The sequence below is a fragment of the Acomys minous genome (genome assembly GCF_964271855.1).
Source record: "Acomys minous genome assembly, chromosome: 7".
Lineage (NCBI taxonomy): Eukaryota > Metazoa > Chordata > Mammalia > Rodentia > Muridae > Acomys > Acomys minous.
The window spans coordinates 120,055,395-120,071,030 of NC_140488.1; the positions used below are offsets into that span (position 1 = coordinate 120,055,395).

Consider the following 15,636-nt stretch of genomic DNA (forward strand, 5'->3'; position numbering starts at 1 on the left):
CATGGAACCAAAGACCACACCTACACCTACACCCACACCCACTGGCTTCCCCTATGAAGCAGGATCTTCTTTGAGGTTTCTAATCATAATACAAGATGCAAGGTGCATCCCCACTGTAACACTGCTATGAAAGTTGATTCTCTAGGGATTGCCAGTCTATTGCCAAGTGTTGAGCTTGGTGGCTGTTGATATACCACCAAGGTAACGTCGTGTTTACATTTGAAACCAACACCACTGAGCGGAAACTCCAAGGTCAAGGCCTCCCCTACTGTGCTATGAGACTTCCAAACACAGAGCGCTTCTCAGCAGGCCATCTGTTTGTATAACACACTTTCCTGAAAATAGCTAAGAGTGTTGAAAGATGTTGAGCTTAGCACCCAAGACTTCAAAGGATCAGTTGGAGAAAACTGCACAGTACTCAGTGGAAAGGCCCTTGGAGTCTGGGCGCCAAAAGCTCCAGGGCAAAAGTGCTACTTCTCTTCCTCAGTACCCACCCATTGCTAGGAGAGGTCCACAGCTTTGTTCAAAGTCACCAGCCTCAGAGAGCATGCCTATTCTGTCCTGACAAGCAGCTGAAAGCCTGACAAAACTCTTGGAAGTGACCAGAGTACTGCAGGAGTCTAGGTGAACGGGCACTCAACCCATACTTGTACCAACAAGGCATTCCTCCTCTGTTAAGCCACCTGAGCCTATATTCACCTACTGCATACAACCATGGAAGACTTCTGAGAAAAGCCCCAGAGGGTGACAACTTAACAACACAGATCAACTCATGCCTTGTTGATTCAAAACCTGCCCTTCAGTAAGATACCACTAAGGACACTAGTAAGTTGTGTGGTAAGAGGGCCACAAACTTAATTCAAGCTTCTGTGTTTGGCTTTGAATGTTGCTGCTTGGGTGTAGAAATGGCCTTTTAGGGTACACTGTAATTGGCAGGAAAACTTGCTCTATGTAAGTGCTCACTTTACATGGCAAAGAATGTGACCTGCCTGGATTCCTTTGGCTGCTTTGTAAGTGTCTCAAGGGTAGCATGGAGATCTACAAGAATGGTGGGGTGGGAAGGGGTAATGTGTGGCTACTATTATGGGCTGGACTGGATCCTCTAAAATGACATGTTGAACTTCTGATCTGCAGACACCCAGAACATGATCTGATCTCGTCTTTTTCAAAGAACCATTGTTGAGATGGTTTGGTAGTGAAGAACACTTGTTCCTGCAGACCCAGGTTTAGTTCATAGCACTAACTTGGCAGCTCACAACCATTCATAATCCCCATTCTACCTCTTCTGACCTCCACAGGTACTACGCACACACATGGTATACATACGTACGTACGTACAGGCAAAACACTCATACACATAAAACACTATAAATGCAACTGAATTCTGCTGAGCATGTTGGTTGTATGCCTGTAAAAATTCCAGCAGTAAAGAGGTAATATGAGGGTTGGGAGGCATTCAAGGACACCCTCTAGATTAATCTAGATTATGAGGTTAGACTGCAGAGGGGAAAGCCTTCAATTTAGTGTATACATTATCCTCTTAAGGTAGTCACCAATTCCCCTCCCCTAGACCTCTGATTGGGAAGATAAAAGTGGGGGGATAACAACCGGGATGTAATCTGAATAAATTATAGTAATAATAAAGAACATTAAAAAAAAGATAAGTCATCAAATGGCAGGCACACAGGAAGAAGATTATCTTCTCCTATGGACCCAGTGGCATCCAGACGGGGGAGGTAACGTGTGTTTTAACCTATTCTAGTCTGGGCTACATTATGACATCAACCTTGGCAATTTCAAATAACCACAGACATGGTGTGCTTCAAGGCCACTCCTTACAGTGAAGCTGCAAGTAGGAAGGAAATACATTGTGTGGTGGTCTTGATCTTGGATTTGGACCTTGTGCTAAACTTTTGCATGAGCTCATTCATGGTCTATTGAGCCTCTAGAGCCACTGTCCATCTACTGGCAGGGACTAGACAGGGAGTAAGTCAAGGTACCAAATTATGAACTAAGTATTTTAGTGATTTCAATACACAAAAATAAGCATATGTTTTCAGTCCTACTATCCACAGCTATATTTTAAAATTACTGTTTTTTAAGGTGTTCAGAGGATTTCAGATCAACAAAAGAGAAACTCTGGTGAGGGCTAGGTACTTGCCACACAGGCCTGATGATGTCAGTTCAGATCCATATAAATGCCAGGAAGGCATTGAAGCTTATCTGCTGTCCCAGCACTCAGGAAGATGAAGATGTGATGTCTACAGGACAACCTGGCTAGCTAGACTAGCTAGACTAGGGAGCTCTTGGTTCAAGTGAGAGACCCTGTCTCAATGAAAGACATGGAGAGTAACTGAGGATGACATCTGCACAACCTCTGATCTTCATAATCACACATATATATAAAGGCCAAAAATTCTGAGGACTTGGGGATGTAGCTTGGTGGCCAAGTGCTTGCCTGGCATGTGCAATGCTCTGGATTTGAAACCCAGAAATAAAGAAGTACTACAAAAAGTTGAAGTGCCTCTTCCTAAAGGAGAAGGACTCATAGAGAAGAGTGGTGAGCAGCTTACACCCCTGAACAAAATGTAGGTGTCTGCTTTTATGCCCATCTTTTGGGGTGTCTGAAAGGTGAACCAATCTTCATCCAGTGAATCCTCAGAGGGCTGTGTCCTGTGGCTTCTCATCCACAAAACAGCCCTAAGTACATCAAGGCAACCATCAAGGCAACACGGACCAAGACAGATATTCACACAGTACTGATTCAGGAACAGAGCCTGGGTTTGTGGTTAGAGTTTCTGGGTGCAATTGTTTCTGGGTTCTCCAACAAGAAGCAATTATATGAATATGCATAACACTTAGGATGACTAAAATTTTCCTCCTGGTAATTTCAAAATGTATTAAACTCATTCTATCATGTGTATTGAGTATATTATGCTTTTTATCTTTAATGCCCCCCAAATGTCATGTGTCACAGGCCTGGCCTTCAGGCTGTGGTGCTAAAGGTGTATGGGGGGCTATTAAAATCCTTATAAGCATGCCCAGAAGGGATAATGGGACTTTATTTCTTCTTGGTTCTCCATTTCCGGAATGCCATTAGGTACATAATTTTGTTCTATCCCATGATGCTTTGTCCAAAGTGCCTATGTCAAGAAAATGAAGAACTCTGAAATAAAGAAATCAAAATAAGCCTTTTCTCCTAAAATGATTTATTTTACATTATTTACTATAGTGAAGAAAGAAAAACAAAACAAAACAAAAACAAAACAAAACAAAAAAACCCCAGCATACATCTCCTAAGAACTGAAATGCAATGAGCTTGTACATGGGGAAAAGCTGGAGAAATTTTAGTCAACTCTAGCCCAATTCTCAATATACACTAAGCAGGAAAATAAAGCATACATGTTCAATTTACTGGAGAGTTGTGGAGCTCAAACCCAACTGATAGAACTATAATACAACTCTCACACCTAAGGCTCAGGGAACACTGTAGAGGGGGAGCAGAAAGATTTTAAGAACCAAAGGATCAGGAAGTTTGCTATGAGACTGTCCCCTCGAAATATCAGAAGCTAAGGCCATAAAGTTTTACCAACATGGCTGCCTAAATATGACCAGAACAGAGACAATACCACCAGGCATGCTAATGTAGAAAGGGAAAAAGCTTTAATACCTAGTCTCATTTACTGAGCTGAATTCTTCCCCATCTGGATCTTGCACATTCTCACCTGAATCAAAGAGCAAGAAAAGGTATGGAACTTTGGGGATAGGAGACTCCAGAAATATGAATAGGTTTGGAAAGGTTACTAGGGAAGATCTCCATTCTGCCTCAGGCACCTTAGTGATAATCTCTCCTAAACCATACTCAAAAACAGTAGATGAGGAGAACCCAAAAACATGCTTCCAGGTAAGGATACTGAAATAGCAGAGCAGTTGGAGCAATGGTTGCATATAAATCCGATGCCCCAAAGCAGCAACAGGTGATAGCTGTGCAACAATTACAGCAGTGTCAGACATCCTACAGTTAATGTAATGAAGCTGCAATGTCATGCTGGATCTTCATATTGGTTTTGCTTTCTCTCGATTGAAAATGATACCAAAGATAGTAAGTCTTTTTTGCTGCAAACTTTTAAAACGCATTTTAATATTGTTAGTCACACAAAGAGACAAGCAAACAAAGCAGAAGTGTCAACAAGGAACTTTTACTCTCTTGATCAAGAGGATGCACTACTCACAAAGTGGAGAACAAGCACCCCGAGGCAGGAAGTAAACTTGGCTTTAGTCTAATGCAGGTGGTCACTGTGCCTTTTCCCCACTGGCTGGGGTCTGACCTCACAGTCTTTCACAACTGGTTAGTTTTAAAAGAATCAGCACAAATGAAACAAAGAAAAACTGGAAGAGGTCAGCAATTTATGTCAGTTCAGTTCTGAGAATTGTGATAATTTGTGTTAAAAAAGGAAGTTTTGCCAAGTTTGGTGGGGAAGCAAATATGTTCATAAAGGTTTTACAAGATGGGGAGATTTAAAAAAAAGATTGAAATTGATTGTCTTAACAGTTATACAATGGGGCTGAGTGGTATTGGTGCATGCCTGTAATCCAAGCACTCAGGCAGGCAGAGGCAGCCAGATTTTGTTACACAGAGAAACCCAGTCTTGAAAACCAACCAACCAACAAAGTTAGACAATGTTTGCTATAAGAAGACTAACATTTAATACTCCTTACTGTATTTTAGTACTGTCCCAGTTGCTTTCTAATGCTGTTAGAAAGGGTTTATTTGGCTTACATGTCCTGACCACAGCCCATCAGTGAGAGAAGACAGGGCAGGAACTCTAGGCAGGAACCTGGAGGCAGAAGTACAGCAGAGACCATGGATGGGGTGCCACCAGTTTACTGGCTTGCTCCCCATGGCGTGCTCCGCTTACTGTTATATAATCCAGGACCACTTGCCCAGGGGTGGCACTGCTCACAGACTGTGCCCTTTCACATCAATCAGTGAATCAGGCAGTCAGTCAGTCAGGAAAATGCCTCATAGACTTGCCTGCAAGCCGATCTGATGGAGGCACTTTCTCAGTTGAGGTTCCCTCTTCCCAGATATGTCTAAGCTTGTGTCACCTTGACAAAATGAACAAACACTCTACTACTGGCTATACCTCGGCCATTACATTCTAACTTTATATAACAGATTTCTGTATATTTTATGACCATAAATGATAAGATAGACTATTATCTACATAGATTTCAGACACAAACTTAATTTATCTGATCCTTCCAGGATGTACACAGTTTGTGAATTTTCTCAAAAATAAAAGTCCACATATATACAGACTTCATATTGTTCCAACCCATGTCATTTAAGGTTCAGCAGTAAATAAATGTGGAAGGTACCTAGAGCTGAAGAGCTTCAGCATCCTTTTGCTATTATGAAATAATAATCCAAGCCCAGGAGTGAGGAGACAGTAAATAGCTCAACTTATAGGGTATTTGTAGGACAAGCATGAGAATCAGAGTTCAGGCCCAGAAACCATGTTAACAAGCTGATAAATTTTCACAGAATTACAATCCCAAAACTGGGAGGATCCCTTGGGTTCACTGGCAGGCCAGCTTGGCTAATCAGCTGAGTTGTAAGCCAGTGGGAAATCCTGTCTTTTTTTTTTAAGTGGAAAGAATCTGAGAAATGCTGAGGTTGACCTCTAGGCTTCACATATATATGGATACCTATGTACCCACACACATGAGCAAACACATACACACAAACAAACAAGGGCAACTGGAGCTCAAGGGATATAGCCTCCTCAGAAGATCTAACTCTTGGCCCACTGTATCTTCTGAAGACCCTATGGAGTATGGCCACAAGAACCCCTCCCTGGAGATGCAAGGACAAGATAGCTGTGCAGGACAATGGAGGTGTGGCAGACTGGGTGCCATCCCCCTCTCCTTCTCCCTCCTGCATTCTGCCTGTGTAGATTTCTTTGCTCAGCCAGAAGGATTTCATGCATCATTCTCTACACAACAGTGCTCTCTGGAGCACATGCAGAATGCAGCACATGTCCTGGCCTGTCTTGTTCTATCCTAAGCCTCCTCCCCTGGGTAAGATTTCATGTTTTCTTGATGGCGTCACTGCAAAGCTGCTGCCTTCCTTCATATCCTCCTTCAGTCCTTTTGGCTCCTGAGACACTGGGTTGGTACACTGATTAATTCAGTAGCACTGTGTTGAGAGATGTGTTGGTGCTTTGGCTGATTCCTCCCACTCAAGCCATAAAGAAAACACATTTTAGTCATCATTTTCTCTCCTGGATCCTGAAAAGTACCTATAGCACCTGACCTGGGTTGGCTGCATTGACACAAACTGGGAAATGATTACCATGGGTTTCCATAGGGCTAGGCACACAACACTTAGTAACGACTTCTTTGTTATACCAGTTTGTAAAGTATTTCTAATGAGACCAGTTTGGTGACAAGGTGCTTATTGATATGACCTAAGATGAGTGGTATGCATGTTTCTGCTGCAAAGCCAAGCCACTATTCACAATGGGACGCATTCTAGTCCAGGAAACCCTGTGCCATAGTCATGCTCTTTTCAAACCTGGCCAAATTCCTGTTAAGTCTTCACCCCCACGGCGACACACTATTAAGAGGCTTGGGCTCTGGGAAGTGATAAGGTCACAAGCATGGAGCTATATGGCTGTAGTTCATGTGTTTTAAGAGATCCCAGAAAGTTCCCTGAAACCTCACTTGTGAAACATAGTAAAAGGAGCCATCACCAAATACCAATCTGCTCTGCTGCAATGTTGGACTTCCAACATACAAAGAAATAAACTTCAGTTTAAAAGCTACCCAGTTTGGTATTTTATGATAATAGTCCAAAACCCACTAAGACATTCTGCTACGATGTTTGGTAGGCTAGGTGAACTAAATGTATTTGTGCCTTAAACTTACAATGAATTTACTGAATAAGAGCCCCACTGAAAATTGAGGCACCTGCCCTGAAGTAAATAGGGCTTGTACTTCAGCAAGCTATTAGAAATTCTACTCTCAAGGACAAGATGTTCTAAAAATTAAGCTGCAGAGGCTCTCCTGCAGTCGACCCTTGGCTAGAAGACTGCTGGATGTCAACACTTCCATACATTTCAGAGATTCCATGCGTGCCTTCCCTTAAGAAGCCATTCTGTCCAAGCCTTTATCTCTCAGTATTTAGAATACATTCTGTCGGGTTGGAGTTGGGTGTGGGTGTGTGTGTGTGTGTGTGTGTGTGTGTGTGTGTGTGTGTGTGTGTGTGTGTGTGTGTGTCAGCAGGGGAGGAGGTATTGAAGGATTTTAAAAGGGAGTTCAAGACTTCTCTAAGTTAGTATCATTTTGTTATTTTTTTCCGAGACAGGGTTTCTCTGTGTAGTCTTGACTGTCCTAGACTCACTTTGTAGGCCAAGCTGGGCTGGCCTTGAACTCACAGAGATCCATCTACCCTCTGTCTCCCAAGTGCTGGGATTAAAGGCATGAGCCACCACTGCCCAGCTAAGTTAGTATCTTTAGAAGGAAAAATGCTTGCAGAATTTCACTGGGAAGGCAATAAGAGATTCATAGGGCCACAATTCCAACCATTTAAACACATTACCAACCTCACACTCTAAAATAAAAAGGGTAGAGGTAGTGCCCAGAAGTTTTGCCCAACATGCATGGACACCTGAACTTTACCCACAGCATCACAAAAAAAAAAAAAGAAATTACTAAAATATGCATGCAAAAGCATCCCATTCTTAAGTAGTAAGTGCTCCAAAGTCGACCAGACTGCTCATAAAATCTTTTCTGCATAGTTAATCTTCCTTCTAGTGTGTGTTTGTCCATGTGCATTTCTCTTCCTCAAGCATCATCTTTTTTTTCCAGTCTGAGAGTCTTTCACTGGCCTGACACTCTTCAGGTACATTAAGATGAATGGATGGCCAATGATCTTCAAGGATCTGCTTGCCTCTGCCTCCCTAGGGCTGGGATTATACAAAGCTTTTGCACCTAGGTTCTGAGGACAGAATTCAAGTCTTCATTCCTATACCTGTTTCCTATTTTCATAAAAACTATTTGTGAATATTCTTAAAGCATGTACATAAGTTGGTTGTGTGTTTAAGATGGGTTTCATTATAGCCCAGGTTAGTCCAGATTTCTGTCTTCTTGCCTCCACCTCTTATATTGGGACTGCAGTATACACATCACACTGTGTTTAATCCTGTGGTTTATAAACCTATCTTCTTTGCTACCCCTATTAACTCGTATTTCTAACATGTTTAACCTTAAGTCTTACATCTTAGGTCTCAATTCTCTTCCTTTCTCATTAATTCCATTCATGATTTCCTTTATGAATATTTGGGAACCAATGTCAAAACTGATCATTTCAGCCCAATTACTTCTAACTTGCTACTCCAGACCCTGCTACCATTACAGAGAATTAGGGGTCCCCTCAGGTCTTCAAGATTGGCCTTAGCCACAGATTCAGTTTGAGCCAGCCTATCTCAAACACAACAAAGTTAAACAAGCAAACAAAACTTGTCTTTGTTTCTCAACTGTTTGATTCTCCCCATGCCCTTGTTCCCCAAGTCTCTCCCCTTCTCTGCCTTTAGTCCATCCCCACCTGAAACCCAGCCAAGGCCTTTTACATGCAACACAGTTACTCTAGTAACACGGAGAAACATTCTCTAATGTGCATTTTGTTTTGTGTAGTCACAAGACAATTTGGGCCACCTTGAATACCTAGCCTGCCTTTGTGGTGCAGGGTGACACTAGTCCTCAAGAGACGTGACCAATGTCTATACAATCCAGACAGGGAACCAACAACAGACCGAAGTAAGGATACCAGCAAATTCCATAGTGGTGAATCAATAAGTTTTATGGGGGTACCTTAAAAGAATATGGGCTAGGGCCTATTTACAAGAACAGAAATTACTTAAACACAACTATATCACTGAAGATCATGCAATCTATCTTTGTTTTGAATCCCTTATCCTTGCACACATATCACTCAGCCATCAGTTGCTACAAGGAACTTTAAATTCACATCCAGAATAATGGAACAAGACTCAGAAAGGCTTCTCTGGGTCCTAACTGAACATCTCCACAGAGCAACAAACTGCACCAAGAATTTACTGACTCTGGATGGTTGTCATCACCATTTGGGTATGTGTTGAAGACTTGGGTATGCAACAGTATGCAGGCTTGGCAGAGTGACTGTATCAAGAGAGCTAAGACTGCAACGATGAGGTAACTCATCAACAGATTCCTAAATCTATGGTACTGTTAGGAGATAGTGGAAACTTTAGAAGGTACGGTTTAGAGAAAGTGTCACTGAAGACTATACCTTGACCCTGAACACATGTGATCCTACTCCCTCCTTGGCCACCATGTGGTGAGCAGCTCTGCTTCTCCACATACTTTCAACACCAATGAATGCCCTGCCTACTTTCAGCTCAAAGCAACTGACCAGACAACCACAGACTGAAACCATAAACCCAAATAAATCTCTATAGCCCTCCCTATTTTAGGGTGTGTATGCATGTAAGTGCATATGGAGGCCATAGGTTGATAATCAGTGTCTTCCTCATTGCTCACTGAACCTGGAGACTGCCAATTTGAATGGCTGGCCAGCATGCCCCACAGGTCCTCCAGCCTGCACTCCTACAATGCTCAGGCTGCAGGTGGGCACCATCATGTCCGGCCTTTACATGTATGTTGGGGGTTCAGACTCAGGTTCTTACTTTGTAGACTGAGTCATCTTCCTGCCCCTACTGAATCATCTTCTTTTGAAAGGATTTGTCAGTGTCAGGTATTTTGCCACAGTGGTGGACAACAGCATTTAACGAGAATAAGCAGAGAAGCTTTGGAATTTGATTTCTGTCCCTACAAAAAGCCAGGGCAACTAGCAATGTAGCTTAACTTGCCTGAACTCAGGAGAAGGCAACTAAGTAAAGCTGACTTTAGAGCCTCAGAGTTCAGAGAGGTGGATCTAAAAACTGGAGGTAATTATCCTCCCCCTCCCTGAGGTGCATTATGTAATGTCTGGAAAGATTTTTTTTTTTGTCATGTGAAAGAAGGCACAGTGCTTATGAAATGTTCTGGGGGTGGGGGTATCACTTTGCATGTGGAACTGCCCAGTGTGTTGCAGAACATTTGACAACATTCCTGGTGTTTTCCCCTTAAGTACCCATCCCTATATCATGACCCCAACATGTCTCTAGATACTGTCAAAAGTCCCCTAGGGAACAAAACTTCCCTCAGAGGAGACCAGACCAGCTTCCAGGTTTTTTAGAATGGTCAATCCAGTTGACTGCTCATTTTGTAAGGAATTAGGAAGGCTGACCTGGCTGTTAACTGTAATTCCTTATTTTGCCTAGTGGACTTGAGTAACTGAAAGAAAGGAGCGATAGATTAACTACCTTTAATTCAGTATTTCCTGAAACTTGGCAGCTTGCAGCATAGTAAATAGTAAAAGAGACCCTGTCTTAAACAAGGTGGAAAGTTAGGACCCACAAGAAGAATGTCTTCTACAACCTTACTTTGTGGTAGTGTATTATTTGAAATGAATCATAGTATGAAACTCAGTTCGATTTGGCCTATTCAGCTCTGTTTAATATTGTTGCCAAAATGTCAGCAGTGGGTACTGGAATGGCCAATCTGCTATCTTTCTCAATGGTTTAGCTCCTGACAAACCAATTCAGGGTATTGGTCCACTTAAAGAGAAACGTGATTTAGAATTAAAGTACGCTGGTTTGCATTAATGGCTGCTGACTGGCAAGTCAGGATTCCTTTTCTTCTCCTGTCTTTCCAGAGCACTGCCTCCCATGGGAAGGCTATACACTGAAAAACCTAAACATGCCTAGCATTTGGGCAAAGATGTATTCACATGTAGAACATGACTATTTGTCTTCTCCTGCTCACTAGGCTGCTTCCAAATACACCACACACCACACTGATTTAACCAGATTACAAGGGAAGTATCTTTCCTTTTTGAGTTTCTAGACTCTTCCATACATACTTCCCAGGGTGTCCTTGGGAGAGCCAATACACACATGTATGTTTGGCACCATCTTCTTAATCAGTCACACAGGATTAGGAATTAGCAAAATCCAGTTGGCAAAGGCCACTTTACACTCTCTGAGATAGCTCTGCCAGCCTCAGTCTTCTCCCCGTTGGAAAGATCAGAAGTCCTGCCCCCATGTTATTAGCAGTGCTTGCTCTTCCAGATGAGTTCTAAGTCATCTTCTCTACAAAAGGAGCACAAAGGAGAAGGGAGACCATCTTAGGACAGGGTCAGCTGCAGGGAGGAATCTGCCTGATTTCTTTTATGTGGCTCAAAAAGCCTGAGACTCAGGCCTCCGTTGTCTTTTTTTGGACTGTAACTTCTAGAAAGACTCTGGGGCCCCTTACTGGTAGATGGAAAAATCAAGGATAAAATGGAAGCTTTCAGACTTTTAAGAGTTTCAAGTTAGAACTGAAATCTGTCTTAAAGTTCTTTCTTATCTCTCTATCTGTGGGGTGCCTGGATGCAGACAGATAGAAAACAACACAGGAAAAATGAGCACCTCTGCTAGACATGTGTACCCTCAAATATCCCACGAACACATTTAACAACGCTCTGCACAGCACTTTTCAATACAGTCAGTATTAGGAATTGTAAAGTATCTAGAGAGGAATTAACCACACTGGCAGATGTGCATGGCTATATGAAGACAAAACATCATTTTACGTACAGATCTCATGGTTGCAGGATCCATGGAGGTGGTCCTATATCCAGCAGGCACCACAGAAGAAGGTAAGTGGCAACTGTGGGATTTGGAAGGCTGAGTTTGTGGAAGGATAAACCAGCTTAACAATAATCCAGGACAGAAAAATAAAACACACTCTATGAGTGTGGCTAGCAAGTAAAAAGTCTGGGTTCCATCTAGATGAAGGAAGGTTAAAAAATGATTTAAAACAATCACTCACGTTGTCAGTAGTCCCCTATCTTTTGGTTCTGGGGGGTGGGTGGGAGGTCAAAGAAGATAGAAGATTCTTGTGAACAAAACAGATTCCTGGGGTCAAAACTAGTATCAGTTCTGGTTAGAGAATCTGTCTCGGATTCACCTCAACAGGTAGATGTTGGGACATGATCTTATGTATCATTTTTCTCTCTCCATAATTCCCCTACCAACACACACACAAATATTCATTAATCAAAAAGTAGATAGAAATGCAAGGTAAACATGAATAGACAAAATGTGCCCTATACAAATAACATTAGAAGAGCAATGTATAATAAAGAGAAATGAAGCATAGACACTGACTGCAACATGGATCCCCAAAAAAACACATCAATGAAAGAAGTCGGTATGAAGGGGCAGAACAGCAGGATGCTACTTATATACGCTCTCTAGAGTAGAGAAACACAGGGGCAGAAGATGAGTAAGGGTTGGCAGGAGTGGGGCATAACTGCCACTGGTTGGGTTCAGGCATTCTTTTCAGAGTGACCCTAATGCAGGCCTAACTGCACTTAAAAAAATATGCTGCGTGTTAAGTGGATGACCGGTACAGGTCAAGTGAATTATATTTCTCAATTAACATAATTTTTCTTGATGTCTGTGTGGTTTACATCCCTCTGCTCCCAAAGCAGGTACCTCACCCACTTCTTGGCCTAGGCTTCACAAATAGATAATGTCTATTGTCCCCCTCCATGCTCATCAAGCCTGGACAGGGCCTTGGCCCTCCCTAGGATGATATTGCAACAGATAAACTTCTCAGAAATATGGAGCCAGTACAGAATACTGCAGAACATTATTGTCTGTATGAGCACTCTTGGCATTGGGTGGAGCACACATGTTCTTGAACTGTTGTCTTATGCATAAGAAGGTGTTCAAGAAGCACCTCGAGATTCTACCAACAGATTCCTGTAGCACCTCTAAGATGTGACAGCCACATGATTACACTGAAGGAAGCATGTACCTCATGAATGTAACACTCCTAAAAAGCATCATAGTGTACAGGCCAAAATTCCAACATTCTGATCTATCAGACACCAAGTGCAAACTCACTTCCTTTTTGTTAATATTTATCTATCCATACATTTACTCATTCATTCACTTACTAATTTTTTGAGTAAGTTTTTACTTAAAGTAAGGACCATAATTTGTATAATTTAGCGGAGTATGGTGGCACACACCTGTAATCCCAGCACTCTGGAGGCAGAGGCAGGCGGATCACTGTGAGTTCAAGACCAGCCTGGTCTACAAAGTGAGTCCAGGACAGCCAAGGTTACACAGGGAAACCCTGTCTCAAAAAACCAAATTTGTGTGTGTGTGTGTGTGTGTGTGTGTGTGTGTGTGTGTGTGTGTGTAAGAACACGCATTTTTCGAAACTTAGACTTTATCCTGTTTGTCTGAAAAGCTATTTTTTATTGAAAATATTCTTTTCTCATACACTATATCCTGACTATAGTTTCCCCTTTCTCTACTCCTCCCAGCCCCCCTCCCTCTTTGGATTTACTCCCCCCTTTTCCCCTCCCATTGGAAAAAAACAGGCTTCTAAGAGATAACCACCAAACACGACAAAGTATAGTTAAAATGAAGCAAAAACACAGCAACCCAACAGGAGGGGAAAAAAGAGTCCCAAAGGAAGGCACAAGAGTCAGAGACTCACTCATTCTCAGTCAAGAATCCTATAAAATACTAAGCAAAAAGATAGTATATATGCAAAGGACCTGGTGCAGACTCATGTAGCCCCTGTGCTTGGTGCTTCCGTCTCTGAGTTCATATGAACCTTGCTTAGTTGGTTTATAAGTCTTTGTTCTTCTGCAGAGTGTTCTCCATCCCCTCTGGCTCTTACAATCTCTGGAGCATTTCCTGACGTCTGTCACTCAATTGTTTTTAAGATAGTGTCTCTGGTAACCCTGACTGGCCTGAGTCACTATATATTTGAGGCTGGCTTTGAATTCCTGATCCTCTGCCTCCACCTCCTCAAGAGCTGGAATTAAGACATATGGCACCAAGCCCAGGCTTCTGTTCCCTTTTCATTTCAGAAACACAATAAATCATCCACATACAGACCATAAGAAGAGAATGTACAGATAGACAAGGAAATTGGATTCACTCAGATGAACTTTGGAGAAGGGAAAATGAAATTATTTATGAACAAGTACAGCATATGAAAGGGCTTTGTTTTGTTCTGAAGATTTAGCTCTGGAGCCAGGCGTGGTGGCGACCGCCTTTAATCCCAGAACTTGGGAGGCTGAGGCAAGTGGATCTCTGAGTTCGAGGCCAGGCTGGTCTACAAAGCTACTCCAGGACAGCCAAGGCAAACATAGAGAGACCCTGTCTTGAAAAACCAAAACAGGAAAAAAAGCAAGCAAACAAACCAAAAACAAACAAACAAACAAAAAAAAACCAAACCAATCCAGCCCCCCCCCAAAAAAAGATTTAGCTCTGTGATGGGCAATTTGTAGACACCTGGATATTGCAACTGTTCGTCCCGGTTCTTAATGTCAATAGTGGTTACAGCGATAACAACATGAATACTCAGTGTCTTAAGAGTAGAAAAGATAAGAAACTAAAAAGATGCCTCAGAGGGTAAGAGAACACAACTGCAAAGGGCCAGCATTCCATTCCCAGAGCCTATATCAGGTGGCTCACAACTGCCTTTAACTCCAGCTCCGGAGGATCTGATGCCCTCTTCTGGCCTCCACAGCTAGCAGCACACATATGCATATACCTACACACAGACTGACTGACAACACACATATATTTGTTTTTAAGGCTGGTGGTAAGGGAAGCAAGAAGGACGTTAAGTGTGGTGTATTCTCACATGTGTGGAGCTATGTGTACATAAAGACCAGGGGAAAATGCCAGGTGTCCTAGTCGATCATTCTTTACCTTATTCCTTTAAGACAGGATCTTTCAGTGAACCTAAGAGTTAGGGTGGCAGCCAGCAAAACCCATAAGCCTCCTGTCTCTTAACTTCCGCAGCACTAGGATACAAGGCACACACAGCTATGCCTAGCTTTTTAGACCGGTGCTAGAAACAGAACTCCAGGTCCATGCTTGTGAGAACCAGGTATTCTCATCCATCTCCCCTAAAGAAGGTTCTTACCATTTTAAATTCAATGTTATTTATTTATTTTGTGGAGGAGGATGGAGTGTGCCTGCATGGATAAAAGAACAACTTTCAGGGGCATGTTCTCTCTTTCTACCCATGTGGGTCCCAGAACTCAGGTCCTCAGGTTTGGCAGTACGCAACTTTACCCACTGACCCATCTCTCTGGGCCCTAGACAGGTCAGCACACATCAAAACTATAAACATGGGTGGGGGAGATTCTAGCTTTGGTTGGCAAAATTCTAGCCCTATAAGCACAAGGACCTGAGCCCCATCCCAGGCCAGTGAGAGCTTATCTCAAAAGGAGGTGACTGACATTTCTTGACCAAGTTTGTACACACACATCCCAAACTTTAAAAAAAAATTCCCTACTGGTATGTATTTTCTTCAAGTTCTTTTCTAGGTGGCTGAAGAACATACCAAATCCAGTATGAAAGAGGTACGTCTGTGCCTGCAGCATGATCAAAGAGCAGACTAGTGTCGGGGAAACGCAGCAGATAATCCATACCATGCACTCCAGCTCCCTGTTGCCATACAGCATGC

At 42.6% G+C, this 15,636-nt stretch overlaps 1 protein-coding gene across 2 annotated transcripts in view; it reads right to left on the reverse strand.

Moving 5' to 3' along the window:
• Positions 1-15,636, reverse strand: part of LOC311601893 (F-box-like/WD repeat-containing protein TBL1X) — a 166,828-nt gene that overhangs the window by 61,791 nt on the left and 89,401 nt on the right. The window lies entirely within an intron of this gene.